Source organism: Macaca nemestrina, chromosome 9 (genome assembly GCF_043159975.1).
Source record: "Macaca nemestrina isolate mMacNem1 chromosome 9, mMacNem.hap1, whole genome shotgun sequence".
NCBI classification, from domain to species: Eukaryota; Metazoa; Chordata; class Mammalia; order Primates; family Cercopithecidae; genus Macaca; species Macaca nemestrina.
Window position 1 is genome coordinate 17821948 of NC_092133.1, and position 27631 is coordinate 17849578.

The following is a 27631-nucleotide window of genomic DNA, read 5'->3' on the forward strand; positions in this document are numbered from 1 at the left end:
TGTTTGCTGAATGCACAAACAAGGTCTGTGATTTTCCTGAGTGGAGGGGGACAGTGACAGGTAGAAGATGTTTCACTGAGGGTTTGTCAGATGAAAGAGTCATAGTCAAGAGCGAGTAGAAAGTGATTATGAATGTGCTGGAGCTTCCACAAAGCTGGAAATAATGCATTCACACTAGAACGGCAGGATGAGCACAGTCCGTGTGCAACACGCTGCTGTATGCCTAACCCTGCGGCAGCTGAGAAGGTACTGCTACTGCACCCGAGAATACTGAATGACAACAAATACCTCCAGGTTATTCAGCTGTATCCCCGGTGGACCAGTGCAGTGTTGTTCCTTCAACACACACGACCACCTTGGACTGTGTACCTCTTGTTTAATTGTAAATCATGCAAATATCTGATTATTTGTGCTAGTTATGAAGGTAAAATATTGTTTTTATTTTATTTTTTTATTTTTAGAAATGGTCTTTGGAGGAACCAAAAGAACATTACCAATATAATGGCAACTTAAAATACGAAGCTTTTGATGAAATTGTTTTAATTACATAGCCCACTTCAGCATACTTCAGTCTTGATCATTATTCTGGATCTCATGCACACGGCAATTTGAGTTTTACTTAAGAAAACAAGTAAACTAGAATAACCACACACAGCTTGTGAGTGAAACCACAGTTACAACTGAGCGATTGAGAGCCATGTAATTAACCTAGAGGTATGGTAATTAACTACCAGGGGATAAACTAAAAGCTCATTTTGTAGACTCCAAGTGTTTCTACAGAGACCCCACATGTTATTTCAGTCTGCCAGAAGCAAAAGCCATTATGGTTGCCTTTGTACAAACAGAAGGAGGGATATATTTGTGTTGGATTTTTAAAGAACTGATATTGTCATTCTCTCCGTCCAGGAGTGTTATTGTGGGTAGTATAACAGACACCCCGCGATTTTGCTGCTAACTTAAACAATTATGATAAAAATGTCTTTCATAAGAATATATTCTAGATCTTTACAAGAATGCAACAATGGTCAATATCTTGGCATCAATTTCAGAAACTAATGTTCCTTGGGATTTTTTGGTGCTTCCCAGCACATTTCTGTTATAACTCCAGCAATTTTTTTCAAAGGTCTCGTAAATATTTTGTTATCTTAGAGGAAAAAAAATTCTCTTGGGTGCTACCTGCCTTACATACATTGCACCTGTATGTAGCCAATTTCAAAGCTCTTAGATTTCTGTAAAGGTGAGAGTAAAACATTGCTTACTGGATAAATTTTGGCAAGGCTAGCAAGTTCATGACCGATGCTCAGGAATTAGGGAAACGCAACACAAGAGCCGAAATTCTGCTGCAGTCATTAATTGCATGTCCTATAAAGAAAAGAAACTCAGCCATCATCTCAGTCCCATTCCTCCAACCACTTTGTGGACAGTGGACCTACAACAATGACCTCTGGTGCATCTTCGATCAAAGATTATGCTAATTAGCATCACCGATTCCATGTCGGTTATGTTCAAGACACCTGGCTTTATATGTGGTCCAGGAGTCAGCTCAGGGCTTCCTTGCCACCTGAAGTCTCGTTGAAATTTCCATCTATTCCCCTTGCCTCTTTCCTCATCCTGTAGAAGCACAAAGTCTTTCCAAAGACTTTTTTTTTTGGTTCATTTTTGAATAACAAGTTGTGATGGTCTTTTGAATTTTGTCTTCCCTGAGAAACTTTCCTTTAACCTACTGACCCTGGCGTGAAACAAAGGTCCTTATTTGGCTCCCACTATATCCACACCAAACATTTGTGAGTTCAACAGAAATTATTGTTTGCGTGGGGGCCCTGTGGAAGTAGTCACGTTGCATGCCAGGCATCTGTCTCATTTGCTAGCCCTTCACTGCCCACTGCCACCTCTGCTGCCCAGCTGCAGGCTCCTGAATCATCGGGAGGAGTGGCTGGATCTCTGTTCTCTGAATCCAGGGCTATTCAGCTTTTCCCAGGCCTGCACCCAAAGTGCTTATGCTAACCCATCAACATGCCCAGTAGAATACAGTCTTCCAACAGAAGATAAGATATAAAGAAAAAGAACAAATTGTGCTATATTATCTACATTTTACTTTATTCACCCAAAATCTTTTGAGTCTTATATTATTTCAGTCTTATAGAAGGAGCAGCTAGATGCTCAAAGGTTAAATATATTACTAAAAGGCACACAGATTGCAAACCCAAAACCTTGCTCTTTCCTCTGCATCATACTCATTAAACACCTCTTGCTCTTTTAAAGTCTTTTCTCTCATACATACTCTTTTAAAGTCCTTCTCAGCGTTAGACTATCAACTTCTCCATAACTCCTTCCTCTCCACCTCACCTGGCTGCTGAATGACGCCACACAATCATGATCTTCATGTCCTGTCCCCATTTCCCTCCACCTCATGCCTAAAATCTTGAAATCCAGCCTTTGCCCTTATCTATACGATGAAACTTGAACCTGCACTGTCAGCAGTAGCTCCTGAGTTGCCAAGCCCATGGCCTCTTCACATTCTTTATTTTCCTCCTATTCTTGAGGCACTGGCACACAGTGGAGCATAGTCTGTTTATGGAAATTCGCTCCTCCCTAGGTTTCCATGACATATATGTTTATAAAGAATTCAATAGCAGTTTTTAAAAGCAACTTGTCTTGAGTCTCTCTAAAGTATTAATATAATTTTAATAGAAACAACTTTTGAGCTAATATTTTATCAACTTATGGAACATTTAGTTAAATTAGTTCATTTAATACAGTACAAATATAATTAGAGTTACAATCACAAACACTGGGGCATAAGCAGGCTTGTGAAACAACTCGATCCCTTCTCTTTTCCCAGCTGCCTGAATTTTCTATATCTAGAGTAAATATTCCCTGATCATGAATGATTTCAATCAGAATTCAAATCCATTATGTAGTATGCAGTGCTATGACTTAATAAGATGGGTGGCTTGAGGAAACTCAGGCCCTCTGTAATCTCTAATGCATGCAGTAGAGTTTAAATTATATGCTTGCTATGCCTGCTTTCAAAAAGTTCATAGTCTTACAAGATATGTATCATCAGCATGAAATATTGCTAGCCTAGAATCCACTATTCTTATTAGAAGGTAACAACAAGTGGTGTATCATATAAAATTTTTAAGAGCAACTATATATATTAAAATTGCTGGTAGCTACACAGGACAGAAAGTATATTACTAGATGTATACATAACATGGGGAAACTGAAGATTGTTTTTATATTACACTTTTGGAAACTATAAATCCCCCCTTATTGGGTAAAGAGTGTCTTACACAAAAATTTACCATATTCCTTCTAAAGGAAATAGTAACTGTGTTTGCACTGTTTGGCAGGTCTCATAAACAAAAGCCATCAAATTTTGCTTTAATAACAGTCACCATTACAATGTCATGAAATTCCAGAAATATCTTTCTGAGAAGAGAAAAAAGCCTCAGATGCCTGATTTTAGAATAAACAGAGTAATATAACAACAACAACAAAAACCCAAAATATTTGAAAGGGTTTCAGCAGACTCAGTAGACTCTTCTCCATATTCACCTTAATATATGTCTTGACCACAGATATCATGAAGCTGGTTTTGCTTTTCTTACCCTGCATCTATCATTCAGGGAGTAAATGTGTGAGCATCTGTACTGCACCTTTGTAATGAATTGAGGAACTGAATTAACAATGTCCTATTTAAACTGCACAAAATTTAGAATATACAAGATTGTTTGATTAATGCAACAAAAAATCAGTCTTATCAAGCAAAGACAAACTTTTACTAGCTTACCTGACTGAGTTAAATCAACCTCAGCCAGATAATCTAACTGGTAAAACAAAAGAAAACTAAAGCTACCCTTTCTTGTGATATCTGAAGTTCCTGTCCATTTCGAAGATACAAATTCTCTACCAAAAGGAACCAAGTGCTCTTCTAGTATTTGGAGAAGAGTCATTTTAAAAAAGAAGACATTGAAAAATAAATGTATAATGACTAGATCCAGGGCAGAGGAGTAACTGACAGATGATTCACGATCATTCTACCTTGCAACTCAGTCATCTGCTCCAAACATGGCATTATATATGCACAATATAATTTGCTGTACTGTTTACATGAAATATTTGCTTGAAGATAATTAAGTATCCCCTTATTTATTTGCCAAACTCTGTATTTCCAAAGAGAAAGACAAGGCTAGTGAGCCTGGTTTTTCGATGTTCTGTTCTTAGATGAAGTTCACAGGCACAGGCAGTTTAGAGATAACAATTGGCCTCCCTTTTCCTTCCAGAACACTTATCTTTTGCATTCTCTGCTTCCTGACCCCACGTTCTCCTCCTTTTATAAGTGTCCTCACTCTCGATTTTCTTCTGTGGTTGCCCAAGTTTTGAATATAAAGATAAATGCTATTTTACAGGTTACAAGCTTTCATTTACCACTAAAAGAATCTGTTTAAAATAAGATGAGCATACGAATTTTTTTTTAACCTGGGGAAGATAGAACGTACTTTACAAAATAAAATGTCTGTTAATGCTGTAGGCAAGAGATGCCTACCCACCTGCCCACACACCTTGATTTGCACCCTCACAGCCAAACAAGAGTTTCTTGGGCATTTCATGAGTCCCCAGTCAGTCTCTGCAGTAAAAGATACCATCTGAGATAAACCAGGCTGACCGCCTCCAACTTGACAGCCATAACTCTAATATCCAAACTGAATATTCTTCTCATCGGAAACCTCCCTCAACACTAATTTGGCACAGAAGCAAACAGGCCATCGAGCAGACCTGAAAACTGAAGGTGTCAGACACTAAAAGGTACCATTAAGCTGATAAAATATCTCTGCATATGAGGAGGCATCATTTCGGGGCTATATTTCTTAGTACCTAAAGTTTATTGGCTCATTCCCCAAATCTGACAGTGTCCTTCATGAACTATCAAACATATCACAACACAAGCTATTAAAGGAAATAGAAAGTGTATGTTTCTCTAAATAATCTTTTCCCGTTGCAGGTAAACTTAATGCACTTGGAAAAAAAATATGTGAAATAACAAGCAGCAGCAGTTTTCAAAGGATGATCTGAAGAAAAAAAATCATATTTTATAGGGACTGTGAGTCACATAAAGGCCCTTTCATACAGCACCATTACTGCAAATTTTAACAAAGATTCGGTGAAAATAGGTGATGAATGAGAGTGGCAGAGAAAGATTCATACTACTAAGTGCTCAATCAAATGTCTTTGTGTTCAATAAATAGCTTTAAAGATTAACCATGTTAGAGCTGGTGAAAAATGGAATCCTTCAACTTCTCATTCTCTGCTTAATAGGTTCCACATTCTTAACATAACACAGACTGCCACTCGGTCCCCATGTGCTCTGATGGTCTACCACCCACAGGGAGCTGGATGCACAGACAATGATTTATTAGGCTTACGAGGGCTTCTTTGGTTTTCCTGTGATGAACACCTTCACGATTTAATGTTTGTACTGTACATAAAACTAAGCATAAAGCCAAAAGCTAGTCTTATTTGTGTAAACATATATGAGCATATATATCAATGGAAGAAATGACAAGGTACTTTGTGGCCGTTGTCTCATCTGGAAACCACCACTCCCTCAACGCACACACGACAGAAACATTATCCAAATTGCTCATCACCCTAGCTTTAGAATATGTAACTTAATTAAATACACATATATTCTCTGGAATTTGGTTACTGTCTTGGCAAAATTCTACAAGTGTTTCCTTAGAGTCCATTTCCAAGGCTAAGTCACAGGGATTATAATGGGTAGATTAATCACATTACTTACATGTGCTCATTCTTGGGGTTGATAAATACTCGGATGTTTAATAAACTTCAGTGTGGTGTCATGGTTAAGAACATAGGTTTTAGAGGCAGACAGAGTTCAAAGCACATTCTGAGGCAGAAAATTGTGAGTTCTGTGATAAGAACGCCTGCACTGCAGAATTGTTGAAAGAATTACTGTATAACAGTATATGTAAAACACCTTGTGCACTGTCCAGCACAAGGGCATTATTCTGAAACTTTTCAGTAATATCACATATAGGAAGCCACGCTATTACAACAAAAACTGACTTCGGGCCGTGCATGGTGGCACATGCCTGTTATCCTATCTACTCGGGTGGCTGAGGGCATGAGAATTGCTTGAACCTAGGAGGCTGAGGTTGCAGTGAGCGCCAATGCACTCCAGCCTGGGTGACAGAGCAAGACTCTGTCTCAAAAACAAACAAAAACCCCAAAAAACTGACTTTGGGAGGTGGGGGTGGGGATGGGGTCTGCTGTTTATCAATTTAGTTAACACTGCCCAAAAGTGTGTCAGTAGCTGAAACAAACAGTAATGGACTAAGAGAGAGACGCTGTCTTCTTGCACTGCTCTGTATCTGCCTTTCTACTTCTCTCTGCTTTTGTCTCCCCTCTTCTGAAATCCTGAGCCATTCACTGAATCAGCAATTTGTATTAATTGGTAAACATGGGAGAGGTTGAGTACTTTAGTGTTCTGAAAGTGACTCGGGCTTAGATCTTGTCCTCTTTCAAGAGTTTACATACAGCTTGGTAGAGATGACGAGTTTTCCCTCATAGCTGGCTCTGTGCATCCTCCTGGGCATGTAGGAGACTACATTCCATGGCACCATTCATTTAGGAGGAGTCAGATTACTAGTTCCAGCCAATGAAATGTCAGCACAAGTGACATGCCATTTCTGTGCCCTGTCATTTAAGAGACTGTGAGTCCTCTCCATGCTTTGTGGCTGCCTTGTGAGCCACATGCGAGGAAAACGGCCTGATAAGATGAAGGGGGCCTAAGAGTGCTTCAGTTAGCCCATGTTGAACTGGGTGTGATTGAAATTCAACTTCTGTTTATCTTTTGCAGCAACTAATGGTCACTTACATTGATTGATACAGAGAGAGAAAAATGCATAGTAATTATTGTAGAAGGTAATAAGGACCTTATAAGAGGATTTGAAGAGGACTTCAGCCGGGAAGATCATATTGAGGAGTTGTTCCTTTAATTCAATCTTGAAAGACAGGTATTATTTATTTAAGTGACAACGGAGGAAAAGGGCATTCCATGTGGAAGAACCACTCATGAAGACAGCCAGAGCGGTAAGGACCTGTAAGACATCACCTGTCATCCTCTAGGCCCTGGAAAAAACAGATGTGGTCTCTGCCCTAATGGAGCTTGCACTCTCATGGGGTGCCAGATATTAATCAAAGACACCAAAAATGAATGCTGAGTTACAACAGTGATAAAAACACAGGGGAATAAGTGGTGTAATTTGAGATCACAGAACAAGAGGAATGAATCTAATTAGGGAGATCAGGGAAGGTTTTCTGAGGAAGAAATGACTAAGCTACAATCTAAGGAACAATAGAAGTTCACTAGGTAAACTGAAGGGTGAGGAGAACAGAAAGTGAGAGAGGACTGCTACCTTACAGAACTCGGCATGGGACAAGTCCAGAGAGCAAGCAGGACTCCATCTCGTGGGACCACCTTACAGATTTCTGTCTTTATCATGAGAGCAATGGAAGGTCCTTGGGATGTTTTAAGCAAGCTGGTGATAAGTTCCAATATGCCTACCCAAAAGATTACTCTTTTCCACAACTTATTGTGGAAAATAAACTAGAGGGGATAAGAATGGAAGCAGGGGGACCAGTTCAGAAGATACTGCAAAATATCCAGGTAATACACAAGAGTAGCTTAGACAAGGATGGTGGCAGTGGAGAGAAAGAGCAAAAAAATAGGAGGGATGTGAGAGATAGTGAACTTGGTGATAAATTAGATATGGGGGTAAAGTAGAGGAAGGTTTCTGGTTTGCATGAGAGAGTGGATGGTGATGCCACTCACTGAGATGAGGAAAACTGGAAAAATAAATAGGTATGGTGGAAAAAAAAAAAAAGAACTCTATGTTGAGCATTGTCATGGTCTGAATGTTTGTGCCCTTCCCCACCCCCTAAATTCATGTAGTGAAACCTAATCACCAATGTGATGGTATTAGGAGATGAGGCCTTTAGGAGATAATTAGGTCACAAGGGCAGAGCCCTCATGAATGGCCCTTATAAAAGAGACCCCAGAAAGCTGTCTTGCACCTTCTACTGTGTGGCGTTACAGTGAGACATCCGTCTAGGAAGAAGCTGCCCCTCACTAGACAGCAAATCTGCTGGTGCCTTGATCTTGCACTTCCTAACTCAGAACTGAGGGTAATACATGTTTGTTGTTTATAAGCTACCCAGTTTATGATATTTTGTAATATTTTATAATAGCAGCTCCCAAAACTAAGACAAACATATTGTGTTTGGGGTACCTTCGAGATGGTCAAGAGGAAGTGTCAGAGAGACAGTCTACCTCCAGGTCCAGTTCTTAAAACAGTGCATCTCAAACTTGGATATGCAGTCGTATCACCTAGGGATCTTGTGAAAATGCGGATTCTGATTCAGTGGGTCTGGTGTGGGGTCCACGATGATGGATTTTTAACATGTTCACTAGTCAATGCCAATACATGATGCCTGCACATGGTTAGCACTCAATAAATATTTGGCAAACTAGAGTGAATGTACTACTGCAGAAAGTATTACAAATGAAGGGTAAACTAAAGGGAAAAGTAACTTGAACAGTCTGTACTCAAATTTAACAGAAACATCAAAAGCCTTAGAATGTTTATAACATTTGACAATAATTTTATGTTTAAGAAATTTCCCTAAGGAAATAATTTATTCCAAGGATATGCATAATGATGTAGTTATGAGGACAGTGTAACCCAAATTGAGAAAATGTATGGATCTGTTTTAAAATGAAAACTTCTTACAGACCCTCATTTTTGACTTAATTTTACTGTTACCTAGATGTGTGAAAATATGAAATTACATAGTAGCTGTTTAGGGTTATGGTTCTTATACAACTGTACAACCCAAACAAATGTAAAACAAATCTACAAATTAAATACAACATTTACAAAACACATGACATTCAAAACAACAACATTAATTTAGGGTTACTAATGTTTTTGTTCTTGTTTTTGTTCTTGTTTTTGAGGCAGAGTTTCGCTCTTGTTGCCCAGGCTGGAGTGCAACGGTGCAATCTTGATTGACTGCAACCTCCGCCTCATGGGTTCAAGCGATTCTTCTGCCTCAGCCTCCCGAGTAGCTGGGATTACAGGCATGTGCCACCACACCCGGCTAATTTTGCATTTTTAGTAGAGATGGGGTTTCTCCATGTTAGTCTCGAAACTAATGACTTTTATGAGAGCCTTGATTGCTGTCTGCTGTGAATATGGTATCAATTTATTGGGTTTCTATTTTCTTTTTTAGTTTTGAGTTTTATGTATCTCTGCTACCTCCATGTGATGGCTCAGTCCTATCACTGCTTTTTGGTATTTGAGCTTCCATTCGTTCTGCATACTATGAGGTCATTTGGTTTCACTTGGTGGAACCAACTATATGATCATTTACTTATTAAGCAGACCTCTGTCCTTTCTCATCAGCTCACAACAATGAAAGCGACACACAGCATAGCATACTGTGAATACAGATGCGAACGCAGGCACTGACATTGTCACAAGGTAATAATTTAGAATGAATGAGTATGTTTTCATGAAAACAACATTTAAAAATTCTTTTAGAGAACCCTCACATGGTGAATAGTAAAATAATAGCAATTAATGTTGAAAAACTAGCCTAAATGTCCATCAAAACTGGTTAAATAATTTAGGGACTATCAATATTACAGAATATAATGGAGTTGTGAGGAATATGATAAAAGACAATAATACTTCATTAGAATGTTCACAATATACCGCTTCTAAAAAGCAGGTTGCAAGAAGTATACATATATATGTATATACAGTGAGATTCATCTATAAGAGAGAATGAAAGCATATAGGGACAAAAGTTAACATTGATAAGGAATTACAAGTGATTTCTATTTTCTTCTGTGTGTTTTTCAATATTTTACAAACTTTCCATGATGAATATATATTAGCATTGTGATCAGATGAAACCATTGTTTTTTAAAAGAATTCTTGCACAAAGCATCTGACATAAAACTACTGGATTTCATAGCTTAGAGACAGGTCAGATTTAGTAAGACAGTGTCTAAGTACTTGTTATTTGATGCACGCCGAGAAAAATACCATGAGACTTGCTTGGTGCCGCTCATCCCTGGTGGTAAGATGAACCACAGTGGGCATCTTCCTGACAGAGTGGCAGGACTATCATCTTTCCACCTTCAAGGAGCTAACAGTATTATTATCAATTCTTGACATGCTATATAATCTCCCTGAGAACAATGGAATTTCAAATGAGACATGAGTCTTTGAATCTGTTTATTTATTTATTTTTGATAAGACACAAATTTTACATAAGTACTCTCTACTTATACAGTCACTGTTCATCATTTAATTACATAGCTAATGCCACGGATTACAATAGTGAGTGCACAAAGATGTAATTATGGGATAAGTACCTGGTAATTTCTATTCTCTAAAGTGAAGACTGAATGTTAATTAGCTTTAAGCATATTACAGTAGGTGCAATTATCAGGTAATCTTTGGGAATGTGTACTTTTTGGATCAGCATTTATTAAGGAAGTCCCATGCAGTTACCAAGGAATGCTACAAAAAGCTGCAGACCTTTGTGCATGGATAAAAAGAAAGTATAATTAGAGAAGTCAATTCCACTGTCACCTTATTGGTATTACTGTATTCCCATTGTTCCCTTGTAATTCTGTCCCTGTAAATGCTCAATTATTCACTATTCCCAGGTACCTGGGATATTTGGAAAACCTGTACATGTGATGCATATCTAAGTATGAAATGCCTGAAGAAGCCAAGTCCATCAAATAGAACCTCTCTTCTGCAGTTTTTTTGCATTTAAATATGAAATCATAATGAAGTGTCCAGGTGGCAGAATTTTTTGCTCCAGCAGCTGCAGTACCGACTCAGGAATTCGAAAGCAGAAGCCCAACAGATTAACGATTCCCCATAATATTATCTCTGTAACATGCAATTTGTTCTCAATGATAATTAGATATTTAGAGAGAGACATAATTAGGAAGAAGCGGCCTAATGCTTTTTGTTGTTGTTGTTGTTTGCTGAGAATCTCCTAACAGTCAGATGATCCACTATGGGAGCAATGTGATTCCGGTATTGGAATTTGCAGTAGCTGGCTATGCGGATATATGGCTTCAACATTCTGCATGGTGAAATAAAACCACCCTATATTCAAACCTTCCTCGAGTTAATTGGTGTGTCATATCTCCCATCCTTGAAAATAGGCCAGGATTCTGCTTATAAGGGCTTCACAGCCATGGATTACCAAAAGAAATATTGGGCCAGATATAAAGAGAAATGAGGTAAAATGTGATTTCAAATTCATTTTGGAATGCTGATGGCTAAAACAGCCATGTAAAGGTAAGGTCCAGATGGAAACTGCTATTATGACAGCTTGTTCCCTTTTTCCTCAGCTCTAGCACTGTTGCCACAGAAGCCCATATTTAAATGCACGCCATTTCTTCCTGAAATTTTACTTACTGAATCAATCATTAAGTCCCTTCCTATGAGCAGAGTGGACACCAAGCTATTCAAAATATCCTTCTTCATATCCACTCCCAATGCCCCCACTGCAGGCTGAACGGACAGTTTGAAAAGGCTGCCTCTGCATCTGATGAATGTAGGCCATTTCTGAACTGCTCAGAGATTCTTACCCAGGCAGAAGGCCTTAGTCAGAACATTCACCTCCAAATCAGTCATTTCTACACCAAAGCTCTAGAAGATCCCCTCTGCTCTCTCCTCCTGAAATATAACTACTAAACTGACTCCTAGCACTATTAATTAGTTGTCCTTTTAAAAAACTTCATGTGAAACCATATAGTTCATAGTCTTTTGTGGCTGGGTTTTTTAGCTCAACCTTATGCACACAGGATCCATCGGCACTGCTGCATGTAGCAGTAGTTCATTCCATTACTATATACCATACCTGGGTATCAGTACACTACAGTTTATCTATCCATGTTGTTATTGATGGTTATTTGGATTGTTTCCAGTTTTCAGCTATAAAAATTATGCTGCCATGAACGTTCCTTTGGTACACATATCCACCCATTTCTGTGGGGTGTTTATCTAAAGATAAGATTGTCCTGCTCACTCCCAACAGCTGTAGCTCATTCACTCATGTGCACAAGAGCTTTGTTTTCCTAATAGAAGAGTTTTATTAAGTAAGGACAGGTCTTAGATGGAGTGGGAAGGATAGCGGGGGAAGAAATAGAACCTATTCTCCATTGGAGTTTGCAGACTGGATGTGCAGGAAGGGTAAAGAGGTTCTTGCATGGCTGTTGTTCTTGGATGGGTGTAAAGAGAGTTGTCCAGGGTCCAGAAGGTGCACTCCTATCATCTGCGCAAAGCCCTGCCCAGCGCTGATGCCTTAGAGAACAGGAGTTTGGGATTATCAAGAGGCTGCAGGCTTGGATGGCTACTGGCATCTGCTCCCCTGATAGACCATGGCAGTGGTGAGGCATCTGTAAAGGCTTTATGGGAAGAGAACATGGGCAAGGATAGCTAGAGCCAGAAAGTTCAAACAGCTGGAATTACATCGTAACTGGCTTATTCCTTCTAGAAATAACTCGCGGCCCACTGGGAGCAGGGAGCACTAAAAGCTTGCTCTAAGGCAAGGCTGAAGTACCTGTAGACATCTGTCTATTTTACAAAACTAGTCACCATACAAAGTGGCTAATGCCATTGCAGCAGAATGAGCAAAGACCTAAGAGCCCTGGGGGGAATAGATGCCATTCTACTCCTAATCCTGCTTTGCACTCTCCAACTCAGACTCCTTCTTTACCAAAACATTCTCCCTTTCTCTATAAAACCACAAAGGAGAGTTGTAACACTGCCCACAAGGAGTCTGGAGGGCTTCACAGAGAAGATGACAATAATGTGTGACACTGGAGAGTGGAAAATTTCTCCAGGTGACAAGTCTTACAGGTTGAAAACATAGCACATGTGCAGGAATGGAAGTAGGAAAATACAGGGTACCTACGGGAAAGAACAACTAACTCAATGTGACTAGGAAGTGCAGTGTGGGTGTCAGAGCCTGGGATGGGGGCATCTTAAGGCCACTTATTTAGGCAGTTCAGTGAAAATCTTCTCAGCAGCCCTCAGTGGGGCAGACCTGACCACTGGCCTTTCTCCCAAAGCCTGCCACACCCCTAACTAGTCTGGGCACCCTGCAGGCATTCTAATGCACATGCTTATTTGCTCAGCTCTCAGTGTTTATTCAAGGCCTTTTGTGGCTCAGCTTTCCCACCCACAAATCTCTTCCCCAGAGACAGCAACTGTTTTTGAATGCTGAGTGTCAATCATGCAACATCTTCCCATTACCATTTATGCCCAGGGCCTGGATGTGTTGGTCTCAGTCTGATGGTGTTGGAGATGGGGCAAGAGTGTTAGGAACCAAGGCTGGGGAAATAAGTAAGGGCTGCATATGACAGGCTGGGAAGGGTGAACTTTACCTGTCAGAAATGGCTAGTCCTCAAAGATCTGCAGGTGACAGAAGAGGTGGTATGCATTTAAGGGAGCCACCTCCAGCACCAGTGTGGAGATAGGCTGGTGGATGGGAAGTGCGAGGTTGGCAAAGCCATTTAATGGTGGGTCCTGGAGCAGATTGATGAGCACAGTGTGATGCAGTGCAGGTGAGCCTGGAATTTAGAAGCAGACAGACCTGGGTAGGCAGCACTTACTAACTTGGGGCCATGATACTTAAACTCTCCCAGCCTCGCTTTCCATGTTTATGAAATGAACACAACGGATGAGGAAGATAGCCTATAATGAGTAAAAGAGACCTAAAGTACCTAGCATATGGCAGGGCTCTGTCAATGTTACTTCTCTTGGTTTTTGAACTACAGAAATAGTCTTTGAGAAATCAGAGGGGGGATCAACACCAGTATTTAACTGAATGTAAAGGTTGAGGGAAGAGTCAAAGAGAACTTCAATATTTTGGTTAGGTAAGCCAGAGAGAGTATAGGAAATAAAGCTTTGTGGCTGAAAGCTATTGAGCTACAGAGTTGATGTGTTGGAGCACCCCTTCATCACCATCCGGCAAAAACAGAAGCAATCCACAGGGGCACAGCAAACTGCAAATGGCTGTGCGAGTTCCTCACTGCACAAGACTCCCGGCTGAGGGCTGGGTGCCGGCTGCAATGCAGATTCCATTCTGTGCCAAGCCATAAACTCTGGAGCAGGACAGCATTTGCTCAAAGGCAACGAAAGCTAGTGGTGGCCCTGGAACTATGGTACTCCCATGTATCGCTGGGTACGCAGCCTAGCCTCAGTGGAAGTACCCAGAGATAGGCTCATGTTAGCTAGGCAATGCCCTGAGCACAAAACAGAGAAAGCCCTTCATAGCGAGAGCCTGAAGTCCCAGAAAAGACAGGCCACGCATTGAGGGCACATGCCCCAGTACAGCTCCACAAAAATACAGTAGGTAGCACCTGCCTCTATGAGTCATTTTCACCCTGGGGGGATTAGGACATTCAGAGACTCATAGAATGTTAAAGTGGGAAGTGGCATTGCACCTCTATTCAAAGCTTGTTCTTTTTGGTTTCTCAAGGGGAAAACAACTCTTATGATTCCCTGCTTCTCCTCTTTCTTTTCTAAAGCAGTCCTTTCAAACCTCATTGATTACCATACATTGCAGCAAGGTAAATACTTAAGAGCATAAAGGGTTTAACTACTTTTACATGCACAAAAGACTCAGGATGAAAAACCCAATACTGATTAGGTAAATGCCAGGGGCACAATTGGCCTAGATGTTCTACAGCATCCATCAAATTCTTCCAGGCTCTTCCAGTTCCACAGTACCAGTCCTTTTCTTTCTTTCTTTTTTAAAATTGCTTTTGTTTTTGAGATGGAGTCTCACTCAGTCACCCAGGCTGGAGTGCAGTGGTGAGATCTCGGCTCACTGCAACTTCTGCCCCCCAGGTTCAAGCGATTCTCCTCAGCCTCCCAAGTAGCTGGGATTACAGGTGCCCGTCACCATGCCTGGCTATATTTTTTTAATTTTTATTAGTAGAGACTGGGTTTCACCATGTTGGCCAGGCCGGTCTCGAACTTCTGACCTCAGGTGATCCACCCACCTTGGCCTCCCAAAGTGTTAGGATTACAGGCGTGAGCCACCGCACCTGGCCCCTTTCTATTTATCACAGATCTTCTCTAGCCAAAGCCTGGGATTCCTTCACTTTTCTCCATAGTTCACCCTCTCCCATGGCCAGGCTCAGGTTGACCCCAGTGTCTCAGATCTCTGGGTCCTTGTAAAAGCAGGCTTTTCAGTTAGAGCTACAGAGTGCTTCTGCTTCTCCTTGGCTGACAGCCAGCGCCAGTTGAGGTGAAGCACTCTATTGAAAGGCTCCAGCAGGATGACTTTATCTTGGGAAATAACTTCGGTTCCTAGTCCAGCATATAAGCTGCTTCCTCCTGTCTGAAGCTGTTTTTGCCTTGTTTCCAGGTGCTTTTGGCATCATCTCTGCTGTGTTGGCTTTTACCATCTGGTGACTTTTGATTTCTAGCTTCTGAAACATTTCCTGGCTCCTGAGCTCAGCTTTTACTGCTTCACCCTGACCCCAGGCTTCTGCATACTGTTCTTTCAACTTGTTCCCATCCATCACCCACAGCCTCTCCGAGGCTCCCCTGATTTCCTGATGCCTGCGAATGACTGCAACCTCTGCTGCTGGTTGAAATGCTTTCCTTGCAGCCACTCGAACCACAGTTGGACCAGAATCTCTAGTATTCCCTTCAAAAAAACTCACAGTGATTATCATTGTATCCCACAATCTATTGCTAAAAGGGGATTTAATGTGGCTAAGTGACTACTATTGTTTTTATTTTCTGTTTATTCATCACAGTCAGGATCTTCCCCAGTTCAGCTTCCATTCAGCCCTCTATTCCTTTCAAAATTCTCAGTTCCCTTTCTCACAACTCCCTTTACCCCATTATACAGATTCACTGAGTCTACACCCACCTTTTGGTTTATAAAGAAATCTTCCCTCTATCTGCATGTAGGGCTCTCCTATGGCTGCATAGTCCCAGGCTTTGAGCATTGACTTGACAGCTGAACTGTCTGGGTTGAAGTCCTCACTCTGTCATTTGTTAGCCATGTCATCTTGGCCAAGGCACTTTACTTTGGTTTCCGGAATCTATAAAATTTATTTTTCTTTCTTTTTTTTTTTCTTTTGAGATAGAGTGTTGCACATCACTCAGGCTGGAGTGCAGTGGCATGATCATGGCTCAGTGCAACGTGGAGCTCCTGGGTTTGAGCAATTCTCTAACTTCAGCCTCCTGAATAGCTGGGACTACAGGCATGCATCACCATGCCGAGCTACTTTTTTTAAATGTAATTTTTAGTAGAAACAGGATCTTGCTATGTTGCACAGTCTGAAATTTCAGTAAGTATGTTTATCCCCTGGGGCTGCTGTAATATTTAGATGAGTGTGTGAATGCATATACATAAACCTTTTTAACACTACCTGCCATAGAATATGCAACACATATGTGATGCCATTATAATTTTTCTCTTCCTTATACTATTTTTATGCCTATACATTTTCATCTTTTCTGGTTCCCACCACTGGAATCTCTCAATTCTCCAATCAAACAATCAATATTTAAGGGGTCAGGAGGTAAATTTTTCTACGTGTACAGACCATGTTGCTGCTGGGCGAAGAAGCTACTTGTATGCCTCATTTATACACAGTATCGGGGCACTAGTATTACATGGTATTAACGGTATTAACAAAACACATGCAATATGCAGCAGAGTCTTGAAACTGAAAGGCTCCAATACAACGTCAAGCAGGACTTTCTTGCTCTAATTATAAATGAAGCAGATCCCCAGGTCCCTGTTTTGCACAGAGGAAATGCAAAAGGAAACTGCTTGTAGAAACAACAACAACAACAACAAAAAACAGAGAAAATACACTCGTACCCTGGATTAATCTACCCAGACTAGAGATGCACTGATATGTCTAATTATCTGATACTCTGCAAGTTCAGAACCCTTCATGAGGTTCAAAGTCCTTGGCTGATGTGTGTGTGTGTAGACAGGTAAGCATATTGAGGCTTCTTGTCCACATCTATTTATTTCTTATGGTTTCTTATAATCTATTTATTTCCTGGGAGAAGAGTCTTCCTACTGGCATTCTCTCTGGCCTAAGCCATGCAACAAGTAAATTATGTCTTTCATTGTAATGAGCAAATTGTGTGGCTTTAGGTTGGTTGGAATGAAGGCTTTTTCTTGCATGTGTGTGGCCAGTATGGCAAGGCTGGCCAGTAAGATCTGAAACAGATTTAGTCTAAATGAAATAGATTCAGCAAAGATTCTTCCATTTTTCTGCACATCAGAATCATATGTAAAGCAATCTTCAAACTAGATCTGCAGAGCCCTACAGAGGAGCGCTAAGAGTGCAGCGGGGAGAAGGGGAGTGGCAGGTCTTCTAGCCCTGGGCCACTTCTACCAGAGCTGTTCCCCTCTGATCTGGGAGTCGTCCTAAGAGGGGAGGATACTGCAGACAGAATACTGAGACACTATTTGGTTCCTGTCTGAATCCCACACAAGACTCTAAGTGTCCATTTAGTGCTGGGCCGTTTTAGTGCCTAGCACAGTGCTTAGGAATTTTCTTGGACTTAGTTAAAATTTTTGAGTAAATGAATAAAATATATGTGAAATCTACCTATCAAGAAAGAAATATTGCCAAGTCCCTAGAGAGATTAAACGAACATAGGATTTATATAGTTATGTGGTTGGCTGAACTATTTAAAGTTAATTGTAAAATTCGCTTACTGTTTGTATTTACTAGGATTTAAATATTGCCAAACAATGCTTTTGTTCCCAAAATCCAAATAAAATAATCTCATCCAGGTATTATTGCAAGAGAAATATTTAAACATCAGTGTACTTTACCCATTTATTGTCACTAACCTATTTCTGATCTACCTGTTTATACAAATAAGTAAAGCTTTTATGTAGGTAAATGTAGGGACCCTCTGGAGTGGGCTTTCCCAAACTTCCATATTCTGGAGAAGTGCAAGGAGAGGTTTTAGTAACTCTCATAGATGTACTTGATTTGAGCAAACCTGTAGCTTCCCACTGCGATGACCAGAACAGTATCCCAGGGCCTGATCAGATTCAGGGAGGTCTAAGGCTATATGGGTAGCTTTGTTTCTAGCCATGTGTATAGGCTATAGATATTTTTTTTGCAGGCTACATATGAAAGAGAAGTGATATCTCTTTTCACATTAATAGCAAATAAAATGACTGCCTTTCTACCTAAAGTGAAGTACAATGCAAGTAGCATCCTAGCTTCAATCAGATAAATGCCTTCTTCCCAATTTTGTTCTTGTGCTTCTAAGAAAGCCGGAAAAGTATTCTATGGTAATAGCAGCTCAAAGCAGAGTCTATTACAATATACCAGTTACTCATTTTAGTTTACAATTGCTTATAAAGCACAAAAGTTCTATGGTTTTTGGCTTGGATCCATAAGGCAGAAAATTTACTGTACTATGCTTCTAATTGTCTGCTATTCCTTTTAAAGGGAAAACCATTCTAGATAAATTGTTTGGCTGAAATGCTAGAAATGTTTTAAACAGAAAAAATGTTTCCTTTCCTGGAACTGTCAGAACATTTCTCTGATTAAAACATGGAAGATTTATAGTTAAGAGAATATTCAGAGAACAAAAGGTTGCAATTCAATTTACTAACAACTTAAAAACACCAATTACTAAAAAATGCTTTAAAATTATTTTTTAATGTACACGATCTTAGCAATTAATTAACTATGCTTATCACTGTCAAATCTCTATAATTATACAGTAATCATTCATTCATCAAATCTTAATTGAGCACACACTGAATTCTATGTCTATTTACATATGAATCCCTTAACCCTTTCCCAATCTGGAGACTTCACTTCAGAGCACCTCAAAGATATGAAACACAATTACAAACCAGGGAATAGGTGGAAAAGACTCAGATAAGCATCTGAGCAGCAAAGAAAATGCCTGTTATAAAGTTTCTACGTTTTACTAGGTATGTGGGTATCTTCATGTTGTTAGGTCTCCTAGCCCTGGGCCACTTCTACCAGAGCTGCTCCCCTCTGATCTGGGAGTCGTCCTAAGAGGGGAGGATACTGCAGAGAGATGCAGAGATCCAAATAAATATGAATTAAATAGAATAACAAAAGGATCGGTGACATGTGAAGGAAGAGCATATATTGTCTGTCAGGTACTGAATTAAGTATATTATAGACATTATCTCATTTTGAGCCTTTCACAATCCCCAAGAGATAAGTAGTATTAGTCCCATTGTACAGATTGAAAAATTAAAGCTAAGAAAGGGTGTCTTTCCAGGATAAAACACCCAAGAAGGGGTCCACATTCATCTAACTGCAAATCCAATGTTGTGATGTTCTGACCATTAAATATGCTGCCTTTTTCATTTAGTGTGTGTCTGTAGGTTCTGAGCTGGGTAATCTGAGGACAATTTGTAATTACATCCATTCCAAGTTCCAGTTTCACCTTGTTCCAAAGCTTAAGCCAAACACCCACTTCCTACTCCAAGATTCCCAGTATTTGATCTACTTTGCCTTTCAATGTACCTGACACTGAACCTTTTAGTCTTTGCCTGGCTAATTCCCAGTCATCCTTCAAAGTTTCTGCTAGAATATTATTTACTCAGGAACACCATCTTTGACTGTGAAATCTAAGTGGGGAACCCTTGTTATACCCCCATGCCACTCTATATTTCCCTTTACTGCAATGGTCACAATTTGTAACTAAGTATGTATTTGTATAATTATTTGTTTGATGACTATCTCCCATACCAGAATATAAGCTCCATAAGGGCTGGGAACATACTTGTTATGCTCTTTGCTCAGCCAATACCTAGTAAGTGCTCAATACATACAAGTAAAACCAATGACCTGTGCAAAGCTTTCAGCACGGAAGCAGGTACTCAATGTACATAAGTAATATTATTTCATTAATGAATGGACTACTTAGATCCTTGAATCTGTATCCTCATTTCATGTTCCATTTTGTCTCAGAGACTGATGTCTTAGTTGGGGGAATTTCTTTTGGAAGTCCCCCTCCTGTTCTTAGAAAAAGTGCCCCTGAATTTGTTTCTCCATTTGTCCCTCAGGATAACTTAACCACAAAATGGTATCTCATCTGGCCAGTCCCTCTGGACTGCCTCCCCAAACTGGGCAATGACAGCAAGCTTCAATTGTCTAAATATTTTATTTATTTAGATTACCTAATTGTAATGATGCCAGATAAATGTGGCCTTGCCTACTAACATATTTAGGGTAAATCCAACAGCCTGCCAACTGAATTCAACCAGAAAAGAGCTCTCAAATCAACTTACATTAAAAACTTTGCTATTAATATAAAAATCTCTTAAATGAGTTCACTGGTGGAGATGTAGAATGCTGAGATGCGCAAAACAATAAATGATTTATTAGTCAATTTAATTCAATTTGTCACGAAGTCCTATCAATTTCCACTTTGCAATAACTTTTGAATTCATCAGAGCCTCTCCTTTTCTGCTGCAATCTAGACCCTCACCTGCCTGGATTACTGTAATTTTTCCTAGCTAATCTTTAGTTTCTGATCCCACTCTTTTACAGCTGAGTTTGTATACTCCAGAAAAGTAAATTTTCTTAAAACTGTGCATTTTAAGCTTGGGTCCCTGCTCAAAAATCCAAAATGGTTTCCCAATTCCTACCAGATCAAATTCAAGCTCATCTTGGAAGTAAGGGCCTTCCTAGCATCTTCAATCTTTCTCAGCAACCTCCTACTTCCAAAGAGCTCTGATTTCTGAGTCTTCTTTGCTCATATGACTCTCCACTTAGATTGTCATTGTCCCTCTATGCTGCCTGTCCAGGTTTCCATCACGTGAAAATCTCAAGTTCTGCTGACTCCATTTAACTTTTAGTAAGTGTTCTTTCTCTTTCACCTACATTTTTATCTTTTGTAGAAATGGAAGATACCCATATTATCTGTTATCTGCCTGAAGAGATTGTAGTTTCCTTCAGAGAAGTGATTATCTAGATGTTCTTTTGTATTCCTACGGTTTGTATATAATTAACATTAATTTCTTTCTCTGATAGTGCCTAGTACTTGAGAAACAAACTCAAGAAACACCTGTAAAGAAAAACAACATTTTATAAATTCTCAAGTTGTTATTGGATGGCAACCTAAGACAAGGCAGGGACCTGATTACCAGTAGGTGATGCTATCTCCTTCAATTAGTATTGCTCAGTGTGAGAATGGAAACTGCAATGGAGAGGCAGGGCGATCAGGGAGGTCAGCTTCAAGCTGAAAGGACTCAGCCCAGTGAGCTCAAGACTCCTCCAGCTATGGACGCTGCTTTCTAAGAAAGCCACAGAGCAAAGCCCAGTTGTGGCAGAAGACATCACTGACTGCCAGAAAAGGCAACAGATCTTCTCCAGCAGGCTGTCAGAAGGGCATCAACCATGACTTTCCCCAAGTTGACAAGCAAGAAGAGCTGTGGAGGAGATAGGAAGATGGAAACAGTGAAAGAGGGGAGAGTGGTGGTGCCATTTCTGGGTACCAATTTTGATCCTTTCAGACCTTCTGTCTCGAGTAATTCCTAGTACATCCAGAACCTTGTCATTAGTCATTCCAGCAGTTAGTTGCATCTGGATCAACACCTTTAACTGATCGATGCAATTACTGAAAGCCTTCTTCGAGAATTCTCAGTATCATTTCTCCTACCTGAACACTAAAATTAATGAAGTCATTCAATAAAATATTAGAGAAGAGTCCATAGGTATTGTCTCAGTCTCACTGGTCTTTGAATACATGACTGAAAAGTGGTCAATATATTTCCCTCTGCCGTTTTGACTGAAAATCCAAATGCTAATCTAAATAGACAATCAATTCAGTAAACCACAGACCAAAGCTTTGGAGAAATGAGGTATCTTCTCCTTCTGGTCCAAAGGGACCTCACTCCTCCCTTTCTGAAACCAGAAATCACCTTAAAGAAAGGGTTAGATAAACTATATACCTATATGTTAAAAGGTTAAAAGCTTAAGACAAATAAATAAATTGTTAATCATAGAATTTCAGCAAGTTAGAGCAAGTATTTTGTGGTTGACTAGGGTGGTAAAGATCAAAAGGCACAACTTTTAAAATCATACAGTATATAGCTTCTCACTCTGAACAAGAGGTTGAGTATTTTTCAATCCTAGTAAAATTTACTTTTGGATGAATTTAGTAGGTTGTGAGAGTACTCCCAGGAGACACTTCCCCGCAATGTTTGCTACTTTAGGGTCTAGGTCCTGGTTCCTTGTCATCCTTGCCTTGGCAATATTTTTCTTTCATTGTGGCATCACCAGTGACACAAAAACAGCATCTTTGCTGACAGTACAGGTAGAAGTTATATGAAGGTCACAGGAAGCAAACAGGCAGACAGACAAATGAATATCTTTCTGAAACCGGCCATATCTGGCATGTAGATCTTAATTGATTATGCTTAGCTACCGCGTGGCTATTGTCTCCTATTTCAGGGTACTTATAAATACTATGAGGAAAACAAAGAAAGGAAACTGTGAAATATGATCGGAAAGATCTTCTTAAATGCTCAATAAATAGTGTGTACAGCTAGAATTTCACAAGGAGCAGCTATGCTGTAATTCTTGAAGATTCCCAGAAAACCTGGGTTTCCCAGAATTCTGGCCTGATTTACATAAACAAATCAAGGAAATGTTTTCCTGATGGGTTCTTCATTATTTCTCTGACAAATGCTAGAAAAATTGGCAAACTGAAGCATCTGCCTGATTTACAGTTGCTCTTTCTCTGGGGCTCCTGCAGTCAGGATATAACAGTATCTCCCGGAAACTGCAAATATTCACTTTATTTCAATTAGTTTTCTCCACACAGTCCACTGCTTCTTCAGCCAGCTCAGAAAACATGACTTTTAGCCTTGCTTAAGCTGCTTGACTTGTGAGATAAGCACTGGACTTCTACCTAGTCATTCCCTAGCAAGATTGGATCCTTTGTGTCTTATCAGTTTACCTGCTGGTATTTATTTAACACCGTTTGTGATGAGCTCTCACTTTTTTTGTCCGTTTGAATTTTGACTTGATATTAATTTATCTTTATTTTCTGATTAACACAATTCTACCTTTGTGACCTAGAGTCAAATTTTTCTTTGAATAGGCTAATCCAAACACAAACGTTGAAATTGGACAGTACCCACTTTTGAATAAGACTTTAAGCTGACATAGTCCCTATTAGGCTTTTGAACTTTTAACAACAGAAAGCACTGACATCTTTCTGTCAACATTTTCCTGAACCACAAATTGTGCATACATTAGAAATTCTCTAGAAATGACATAGAAGTGCTAGGAAGCAAATGTATTCTTGTAGTGCAGGTCTGCAAGTCCGGGTAATTTCAGAATATACCACAGAAGCTGAAAAGATGGCAGATGCAAGAATTGGATTTAACCATAGATGATAACCCAATTTTCTTCATAGCACTGTAACTCAATAAGTCTTTAATGGCTTCTTAGATAAACAGATGGATGTCATCAAAAGGCACAGGATGATAAATCTGATTGGTGTCTGAATAATTTGCACTGCTTCATCCCCAAAACAAGTAGCAAGAGAAAAATGGGAGAACACACACTTAAGCCACAGCATGGGAGTTTAAATTATTTGATTAGAAACAGTTGTATTTTCCCAATGGCATAATATTGAAAACAACCAGAATGGCAAAGTCCAGGAAGTGCAATCTATCTTTTTAATTAGGGTTCTTCTTTTGAAGATTTATATTGTTTAGTTTAGCTGTGTTTATTCTTATTTAGTTGACTCAGTTTATTTTCATACAAATTTTCAAATATTCAATTAAGCCCTTTGGAAAACTATGACTTTCAATTATCCATGATAGCCCCAGAGTTTATAGACCCTCATGTCCATGGTCCAATTTCTGCTGGTCAAGCAGTTCCTGCTTCTTTGAGTAGTTCCTTTCCTTGGATGCTTTTCATTTAGCTTATTTATTTATCTGGATCATTCAGTGGAATTAGATTTCAGATGGTTCATTGTCAAAAGTCATATATATATATAATCTGAACAGGCCTTTTTAGGACTGGTACTGTCAAATTCTAGACGCACTCTGATAGCCTCAACCTATTAGTGAGATTTATCCAGATGAATCCAAGAGAAAGGCTATGGCCCCCCCAAAAAAAAGTTCTAAAAGGAAATATGCCTTTTGTTGTCATTGTCACATCTGGGTTGTAAGATTATGGGAAAAATGCCTTAGTGTAAAGGCATTTTACTTTCAGATGGGTGGTAATGCTAATGGTCCTTGTCCCCAGAATAAGACACTGCTTTCAAATATGTCTGAGAGATTCAAAAGTTTACTAACTACAGTCATCATAAAAAAAAAAAAAAAAACTTTTAAAGGACAGAACTGAAATATAATTGAGATCCTAGTTGAAGAAAAGCATTCCTTTTATTCCCAAAGCTCAAGCAATAGCTTTAAAATATTTGTATTATCCCATGTTAGTTTCTCTGCTGAAGTTAATTCTTAGCAACTTGAAATAATAATAGTAGGAAATTTGTATATAGCATTTACTATGGGCCTGATATTGTTCCTAGAACTTTATATGTTTTAACTCACTTATTCTTCATGACAACTACAAAGAAAAGAACTATTATTATCTTCAATTTATGGATGAGAAAACTAAGGCACAGATAGATTAAGTAACCTGCCTAAGATCACACAGCTACTAAATTGTAGAGCTAGGAATTAAATCTCAGACAGCTTGGCTCCAGAGTCTATGCTCTTAGCCATTTTAATGTTTTCCTGCTTTTCATAAAAGCTTGATTGATGTATAAAAATATCCATGATATTATCAGAAATAATGTCAAGATGGATTGGTTAGGTCACACTGAATATGAGGATAATAATCTCTGCTTTGGAATCTGGTTACTTAGTCATGCAGGCTGGGGAGTTCAGGGGTTAGTCCTTCAGGAACAGCTGGGTCCCAGATAAACAGTGCTTACCTCAAATGCTCTTAGGATGCAGGTTATGCATCAAATAATGAACTGCATATTCCAAAAGCACTGGCTATATATTGGTACCGTTTGCTACCTGGTCCTTCATATGCAAAAGGATGGCCTTGTCTTAATTTCAGATGATTTCTGCTAGACTCTTCCTCTAGTAGGCCTCTGCCAGCCTTCTGGTTTGCCAAAGGCAGGAGCCAATAGCTAGTCAATTGTGATCAACCCCTTAATTTGGAAAATCTGACTGCCTTTCTATGTCCCACTGCCATTTTCTTTAGGGAGAGAGTATGGCCAATTACCACAATTTACTATAGTGGTTTTTGTGACATTCAAAATACCTCAGTTGGCTGAAAACACTTGGTAAAATTTTCCAGAAAAGCAATTTAGCAATATGTATTGATAAACCTAATATGGTTCATACATACTAGCTTTCGAACAAGTATGTTGCCCAAGGAAATAATCAGAGATGTGGACAAAAGTTTTACCCAGAAATCTTTTTCACAGTGTTATTTATAACACCAAAAAAAAAAAAAAAAAAAAAAAAAAGTCTGGGAACAACATAAATAGCCAAGAAGAGGAGAATAATTAAGAAGTTTATGATATATCCATAAAATGCAATATGCAGTCATTAAAATTATGTTTCTGAAGAATTTTTAATGACATGGAGAAATACTCATTTTATAACATTCAGCAAAAATGCAGAATACAGAACTTCATTAAAAAATGATGCCACTTATGTAAAAAGAAATCCAAAAATGTCTAAAGTCCTGAATAAAATATGTGTTTTATTGGTTATCTCAGGGTTGTAAGATTTTTGTTTCTGTTTTCTAAATTTTAAACAATGAAAACATTAATTTTATAATCAGAAAATCAATCTATAAAACATAAATAGCCATGAGCTATGGGGGAGACTAGCAGACGTTTGTGTGTGGTGGTGGGAGATGAGTGGAAGTGAACAGTAGAAGAGAAATGGGTCCTCCTTTCCCACAAGGAATATCCCAACTCCCCTGGCCCCTCTTCCACCTCCACCATCCATAGGACCTGTGCATGCAGGCATGCACTCACAGGCACACACACAGACAAACATCTGACTGCCCAAGAAGCCTGGCTCTTTCCCACTCATGTTGGGGATTCCTGGCTACTACAGATGAGAAGAGAGTCAAAGCCTCCCATTGTACATTTTTATGCAAATTGCTCTGGCTAATAATGCTCCCACTATGAGGTCTTAAATTATTTAGGCTAAAAGTAGACTGGACAGCTCTTTTAATACCCCTTTGCAGAGTTTGTAATGCCTTATAGGTTGTGACACACGTGTGTCCTGGTAGCTTTAGGATAATTCCAAAAATAAAACCCACCAATTAAAAGAATAAAGACTTGCCACCAAATATATTCAAAAGAATATACTGTGGGCTTTGAAAACAATTTAAAAGGAGTCAAAACGTCTTTTTTTTTTTTTTTTTTTTTTTTGAGACGGAGTCTTGCTGTGTGCCCCAGGCTGGAGTGCAGTGGCGCAATCTCGGCTCACTGCAAGCTCCGTCCCCCAGGGTTCACGCCATTCTCCTGCCTCAGCCTCCCGAGTAGCTGGGACTACAGGCGCCTGCCACCTCGCCCGTCTAATTTTCTTGTATTTTTAGTAGAGACGGGGTTTCACCGTGTTAGCCAGGATGGTCTCGATCTCCTGGCCTCGTGATCCGCCCGCCTCGGCCTCCCAAAGTACTGGGATTACAGGCTTGAGCCACCGTGCGCGGCCCAAAACGTCTTTTGCGCACACACATCAGTATTATATGAAACCAGTTGACACTGGCCTGGGAGTTAGGAGACCTGAGGTCTCATGCTGGTTCTCCTAATAATCATCTGTATAACCCTGGGCGAAGTGCATGCCTTCCTTAGGGCTTCTGTGTCTGTATGTGTAAAATGAGAGGGGGAGAGTATGCATTCATTCATTCATTCATTCATTCATTCAGTGAAGCATTGAGGGTAGGTGATATCAGGTGTGTGCTGGACATAGAGAATACTGTGATAAAGAAAGAAAGATGGCCCTCATCTCCATGGTGCTCCTAGTTTAGTTAAGGAGGCAGATGATAACTCTTAGTGTAATGAGTGGGCTGGAGAAAATGAGAATGCACCCAATTGTCCCTATTAAGAGACATGGAGGTCACGGGTAACCTCATTGGTGAGAGTTTTAATAGAGAAGTGAGTGCTGAAGTCAGATTACAATGGGCTAGGGAATAAATGAAGACGGCAATAATAGATGCTAATGTAAGAAATTTTGGAAGAAGATGAAAGAGAAGGCACAGGAGCTAAAATAAGTTGTAAGTCCCAGAGTCTTCTCTGTACCTAAAATACTAAGGTGCATATCACTAGAATATGTACATTTAAACTTCCAAGGTAACAGTCTTGAACAGGGCAGCAACCAATTCAATGTATAAGCTCTATGTTTGTATAAAAGTCACATGATGGTCTGGGCACGGTGGCTCAAGCCTGTAATCCCAGCACTTTGCGAGGCTGAGGAGAGTGGATAGCTTGAGAGGGTAGATAACATGACGAAA

The 27631-nt window shown here is 39.6% G+C and overlaps 1 protein-coding gene and 1 long non-coding RNA gene across 7 annotated transcripts in view; one reads left to right on the forward strand and one right to left on the reverse strand.

The window, feature by feature from the left end:
• Nucleotides 1–27631, reverse strand: part of LOC105467216 (attractin like 1) — an 882222-nt gene that overhangs the window by 74940 nt on the left and 779651 nt on the right. The gene's annotated exons all lie outside the window — the stretch shown is intronic.
• Nucleotides 7049–10851, forward strand: LOC105467209 (uncharacterized). The gene is made up of 4 exons (XR_978702.3): nucleotides 7049–7119; nucleotides 8126–8214; nucleotides 9495–9572; nucleotides 10772–10851. It is a non-coding gene; the product is annotated as an uncharacterized lncRNA (long non-coding RNA).